Source organism: Vidua macroura, chromosome 1 (assembly GCF_024509145.1).
Source record: "Vidua macroura isolate BioBank_ID:100142 chromosome 1, ASM2450914v1, whole genome shotgun sequence".
Lineage (NCBI taxonomy): Eukaryota > Metazoa > Chordata > Aves > Passeriformes > Viduidae > Vidua > Vidua macroura.
The window spans coordinates 144,867,474-144,874,127 of NC_071571.1; the positions used below are offsets into that span (position 1 = coordinate 144,867,474).

Here is a 6,654-nt window from a genome sequence, read left to right on the forward strand (position 1 = left end):
CACATCACCCCACCAGTCTGCTGCACACTTTAGCTTGCACCAATAAACCTGTTTGTATGGGTCATGCTGCAAATGAAAACGACACCAGGGTGTGAGATAAAAAATAGTCTGCAAAGAACCAAACCACCCGAGAGTTATTCTAGTGAGGTAAATAATTCAGCAACTGGTTTTTACTGCAGCCCTGTTAACAGAAACACAATTACAGAAGAGGAAAGTAAACCACATCTGGGAAGAGAAAACAAGTGTCTTGGGGGCTCCTATCTCACTGAGGAAATGGTGGGTGGATTTGGGCCCCAGCATGGGACTCAGGCCACATCCAGGGCTCTGAAAACAAGTGACCTTAGCATGATGCATCCAAAGCTGCACTCACAGCAGTTGAGCAAAGAAATGAAAGGAGTGTGGTAAAAATGCTCTGGCTGTTACTAACACTTCACAGTGCTGAAAGCAGCACTCAGTATTGGCACAAGGTTAGTGGTATGTGCACAGTTTTCTGCTAACTGGTTACTGAGCCCTGCAGGGAAGCGAAGCTGCAAGGACAGGAGTGGGACAAGGCGAAGGAAGTGTGAGCTGCAAACCTCTGCTTGCCTTGCTCAGCATCAGATGAATGTTAATTCTCTGCTGGTTTGCACAGACACAAACAGGCCTGTTCCTACTAATTTTGGCCCTTACCTAATTTAAAACTACAGACATGTTATTTTCATCATGTTATTTTTTTCCTCTTTTTAACAGGTTGTTAGCTGCCAGATGCACTCCTTGTGGTTGAGAAATTGGTGCTGTCCAAGGGGAGGTGAAAAACCTTTTGTTAAAAATAAAAGGCAGACAGAACAAAATTGCACATTAAACCTTGGAGCTATCACAAGTGCCACCTCAGCTGCCTGTGCTTTGTTGAGGGCCTCTGGCTGGCTGCACTGTGGTCTGGAGATGCACCTTCCTCAAACCTCAGAGGTGCCAGCCCAGCATGCCCGGCTGTCTCCCAGCCGTGCACACACAGAGGTTGTGCTGTGCCCCATCATGAGCACACACATAAAACCACCTGCACTCTCTACCTTCACTCCCTGCACCCATACACCCACCCTGCTTACATGCCTGTCATCCAGCTGCCCAAAAATACACCTGCACCCAGACCTCCTCTCCCTGCCACTGCACTTTTCCCCTTACATGGGCAAGCACCTTCTCCTCCCTCTGCTCCTCCCCTCACACCTGGATCTGTCGCCCATCTCCCGCAGAGGTGAATGGTAGATGAAGTGCTGAGGTAGATGAAGTGCTGAGCCTGCCCGCAGTGGGAGGCAACCCTGTGCTAGAAATGGGTGTGAAAAAGTGGTGAAATGAGGAAACATTTGTGAGAGGAAGTGAGTGGGTGGAGGGAAAAGTCTGGAGTGAACAAAAATCAACAAATAACACATTGAAACCTGAGCTCTGAGTGCTCAGGGTGGGAAAAAGTACACCAAAAAAAAAAAAAACCAAAAAAAAACCAAAAAAACAAACAAACAAAAAAAAACAAAAACACAAAAAAAAAAAAAAAAAAAAAAAAAAAAAAAAAAAAACAAAAAAAAAAAAACACAAATTACTAAATTACTACCGGAATGCAAGTATTCTATGCTAACATACACCTAATGTATGCTAGGGAACAAAGCACTGAAAATAAAGAGAAGGCTCAAAATAAAGAAGATGTCTTAAAATCTAATGCCTTAACAGCAGTACAGGTAGCTCCAGTGAGGGCGAGAGAGGCAGCAGATCATGCACATGTATCTTACAGGATCTAGGTTACTGGATCTCAAAGTCTAAATGGATTGATGGTCTCACTAACCAGACATGGATTTTAGCAGTTGCCAACAGACTGCCTGCCCCTGTAAATTTTAATTTAGTACTTTCAAGTAAAGCATTTGAAGGATAATATTAAAAAAAAAAAAAAATCAAACAGCTATTTCTAGAACAAAATGGAAGCCCAGCTCTGTTGTTTCTGATACAGCAGTAGTTTCTTAGTTAAGATTTTTCCCTGACAGATGCAGCAGTGCAGGGACCTAGGAGTACAGTTCCCAGTTTTTCAGCCTATTACATGTGCATTCCTGACCTGTAAACCTTTCCTTCCTTCTCTAGTCTTGCAGAGCAAGATTGACAGTGCTCTGTTTTCAGCAATACACCAAAAAAGATCTTGTTTTTTCTCCTTAAAGGACAACATACTTGGCCCAAAGGGGCTGTACCAGAAGCCAGCCAGTTTTGCCCTGTGAGAATCAGCCCACGCAGCCACAGCTCCCACTGGTGAGAAGTTATTCAAACAAGTCCCTCCCTCTAACCACTCACCCAGTGAGTTGGTTTCATCCAAGCTGCTGCCATGGTCATAGAAAATGAACAGACAGGTAAACAGCTATTATGGCATGCACAGAAAACTGTCCAGTTTTGGTTGCATCTCATTCCTTCCCACGTTTCAAACCAGCCTGTTCCACAGAGATCCTCCAAAGAGGTTCCCTTCACACGTAGTAAGACTGCCCATTCATTTCCATATTTAAAAGAATAACAAAAGTGACCTGAGAGTTGTATTATTCCCAGATTTGTCAGTGGAGGAGCCCAAATGTACTCACTCGGCCTGACACTGCTCCTCTGGGGCTACAGCGAGCGAGCACTCTTGGAAAGCCGGCAGTGCATCCGTGCCATGCGTTACGATGATTCCTACTGACAGGTTCTTCATGGTATCACAACAAATTAGGTCACAGATTAGATTTTCATAGCACAGATTACAACTTGTGTCTACATCTTTTTCTTAAATAGAGAGGGTTGTGGCCAGGAGATTTGACCTCGAGATTGGGAACAAGGCAGATGCTTGGGATTGTGGGGGGGGGGGTCCTGTTTCTCAGTTGAGACAAAGACTGTCTTAGCGAGACTCAGATACACTGCCTATTTTTCTGCTGTAGTCAGAAGACTTGGGTTTTTTTCCCTTTCTATCCAGCAAGCCTTTGAGAAATGAGTTTGTCCACTAGATACCCTGGGATAGATCAATCATAGAGCATTGTTTCAAAACAGATAGTAAACCCACCTCTAGAAAAAAATTTTAGGAAAAATAAATTTTTATGATAGAAAAGCAGCTTGCACCACCTGAAAAACTGCTGGGAATGGAAACCAAAGCTACCTATTAGACTTATCCCACCTATTTCCATAAGGTCATGTATATACTCTGTTTGAGCATATCTAGTACAGAAAGACCTCAAGGGAATAAATTCATGTGTGTATTTGTTTTCAAATATACCCAGCAAAGACAGTAATAGAAGTCAAGCACCCAAAAAAAAAAAAAAATTCCAAGCTATATCAAGCTCCACACAGAGCAGCACAGAACAAAGGTTTCCAACAGCTGAGTAACTGCAGACACTGTGCAAAGTGCTTCCTACCCACTGCGAGATACAGCCCTGTTGCAGATTTGAAAACCAGCTCCGGCAATTGTGTTCCAGCAGACTGTCAGGGCTGTGTTCTGCTCCCAACCACCTCCTCCCTCAGAGCTGAGCTGCTGCAGGGGAGAGAAGGCTCCTGGGAGCTAGCGAGCTGGATTCAGCTCCCTGTGGAACCATGCAGGTCTGCATGGGGGCAGTGATTCAGCTGATAAGCAGGCTCGCAGCCATGATAAGCACTAAATGAAAACCTAAACCAGATGATCAGGAGGACGGGTCTTGGACTGAACTAACCTCAGAGACAAGTCTTTCTAAGTCAGGGTAGAGAGAGCAATGCAGGAATGACCTTCAGCTTACAGAAGCAGTCCTGATACCACAATGGAATCACCTTTGTGCTTGGGTAGCCCTGAGACCGACACTGGCTCTCTATGAAGCCTCTGGAGCATGTACTTACTCAACCACAGCGGGTCTGCTTATACCTGCTGGCAGACCAAACTCTAGTCCCTAGTCAAGCCCCTGAGGCTGTCTGCAGCCAGAGGACACAGCCTGTCTTCCTGTTCCCAGAGCAGCAAGAGGAGCACATGAGGCTGTGCCTGTGCCCTATCTGCAGGTTTAGACAAGCTGGTGCTCAGCACCCTCCCCTCGGCCCCACACCAGCCCAGCTGCCAGCACTGCTGGCCTGAATCATCGCCTGTGCCTCCAGCTCTGAAACAATCTCACACGTCACTTCAGCAGTTTTCACAGGAAATATGCTTTTACTTTCAAAATACTCTGGGCCTTGCTCTCCTCTAACAAGAACAGGAAGTATCTCAAATACCAGTCTTTATTTTTGTGAGCCCCTGTGTATCCTCTGATACCTTTGAGTACAAAGAAATAAATAGCAGTTGAGAGTGGCTGCGCCCTTCCATGCTCAGAGGCAGCATTAACATTTTTTAACTCCCCTCAGTGCATCAGTCTCTCCCAGTGCTCTTGCTGGGCACACTCACATTTAGAGGCACGGAGTGAGGCCTAATCATTTTTTCCTCAAGCCTGAGCTGTACTGTGCTGTGCTGATTATTGAAAATCCATCGCACATGCTCTTTGCTGAGCCGTCTGAACTATTGATCTCAGTTAGAGAAAAGGATGCTCTGGACTTTATTGGAATTGTCTTTAAAAGTTCTGTTGGTACAACTGTTCTACTGGATGCTGAGTGCTTCCTAGTCTCCCTGCAGAGCACTGCCTCAGACCTGCTCTGAAGCTCCTTCATGCCAGGGGCTCCTGCTGAGCCATGGAGGAAACTGCATCACTGACCCTGGGAAAGCAAGCGGTGACAACTGTCAGAGAATGCACTGATGAGGCCTCTGGCCTGAGCAGTGCTCCCAGAGAGCAAGAACGAGCAGCAGGTAGGGACTGCTGTCTGTAACTGCAGCTGGAGAGCATCCTGCAGCCTGGACAGGCACAGGCTGAGCAGGGAACCCAGGAGGAGCCGTGCAGCAAATGCTGCCTCTCTCTAAGGCAAGATGACCCTGAGCAGAGCCAAGCACTGAAATGACCCAGGGTGTCTGTGTGCACCCAAGAGAGTCCTTCAGAGCACATGTAGGCACCATGAACACTCCCCAACTCCTCATAGCATCAGTTCTGTCCTCTCCAACATTAAACAGGCAGCAGCCATTGCCAACCTCGTTTTCAGTCAAGCTCTGAAATGAAGAAGATATTAAACTTCCACCAAAATCCCACATCTCTTCAAAGCACTTCTTAGTCTGGGGTGCAGATGCAGGGTTTTGTTTGTTTGAATTTAAAAAAAAGGGCATTTCTATTGTTTTAATCACATACCTAACAAAACAATGAATAAGCATCATCCTTCATGGCTTTTTGGGTCTTAAATTAAAGAATGCACACATTTTTACGTAAATTAAAAATGGTTATTAGAATTCATTTTTAAATGGCAGAAGGGTAACTCTGCTCCAAACCACAGAGACAGGTAATCTTCACTGTTTAGGGGCTGCTCTGTGCTATTCTGTTTCAGCACTAACCCTTTTGAAACTCTACAGCTTGCTCAAGAGAGGGGTATTTTTCACACAGAGTCATGATCACAACCACACCACCGTTCCTGCCCAGATGAGGAAGTACCAGATCCCCCAAAGCAGAAGTGCTCACCCTCTCACCAGCCAGTCCAGCACATTTCTGCCAGCTGGGCTGAACTTTTAGGCACAAGATTTGCATGAACGAGGACGAATAATAAGTCTTCGGCCTGGCACCCAGCATCTGCACAAAAGGCCTCCATCTAACACGGTCACTGCTGCTGCCAGCCCAGGACGGCCCACACACAGCACCCACGGCACCCAGGACCAAGCCATGGCTTCCTCCCGAGGCCGGCCAGCCCAGCGTGCTGCTGCTCGGCTTCAACCCGGCAGTGACTGGAGATGGTGTGGGTTGGTGTGAGGGCTGTCACACCGCTCGCTGGATCTGCCACGTCCGTGCCCGGGCCCAGGGCACAAAGGACCTCCCGTGCCCGGCCTGTCACCCCCTCACAGCCAGGAGCGGATCCGCCTCGGCCCCTCTCGGCCCGGGCGGCCTCGCAGTCCCCGTGCCCCGGGGGAAGCAGAGCTCGGCCAGAGCTACCTCCGGCCGCCCTGGTGCTCTCTCCGCGTCCCCACAGACCACCCGGCGCCGCGGGAGCCGGCCGGGAAGGCGCGGGGCTGCCCGGGCAGTGCTGAGCATCCTCTGCGGGGGCTGCGCCTTCCCGCCCGGGGATGGGGGACAGCGGGGCGGGAGCTGCCCCGGGTCCTTCCCGGTTCCTCTCCGCCCCGCGGCTCCCCACGGGCGCCCACCACACGGCTCCGTTCAGGCTCCTCCCGGCTCCTTAGGCGATCCCCATCTCCCTCTCGCTCCCGCTGAGCCGCCCCTCGCCGCTGCCTCCGCGCCCCGCTCCGCCCGCCCGGGGGCCGCGGGCAGCCCTTACCTGGGCACGGGGCGCAGCCTCGTCCCTCCGGCTGCCGGCGGCGTCACGGCCGCAGGTTGTGGCTGCGGGCGGCGGTGCCGCATCGATATAAAAGGAAGCGGCGCGGGGGGAGGGAGAGGCGGCCCCGGCACCTTCGCCGCGCCCGGCTCCGATCCCCGGGCCCCTCACAAGCTCCCTCCCCGCCACCCCCGGGACAGCGGCTGCGGCTGCCCTGGGCAGCCCCCGCGGGCCTGCGGCACTCGCGGGGTGCTCACCCCGCCGGGCCGGGGGTAAAGGATGGGGGCCAGGTCAAAGCCTTCGCATCAACCCCCACATCCATCCCGGGGGGCCAGGAGA

The 6,654-nt window shown here is 50.3% G+C and overlaps 1 protein-coding gene across 1 annotated transcript in view; it reads right to left on the bottom strand.

Moving 5' to 3' along the window:
- The window catches only part of CYRIB (CYFIP related Rac1 interactor B), a 95,673-nt gene extending 89,267 nt beyond the window's left edge, over positions 1 to 6,406 (bottom strand). The window contains exon 1 of the mRNA XM_053988006.1: positions 6,319 to 6,406. The gene's annotated coding sequence lies outside the window, so the exon portion shown is untranslated. The remainder of the gene's footprint in view (positions 1 to 6,318) is intronic.
- Between the last annotated feature and the right edge of the window lie 248 nt (positions 6,407 to 6,654).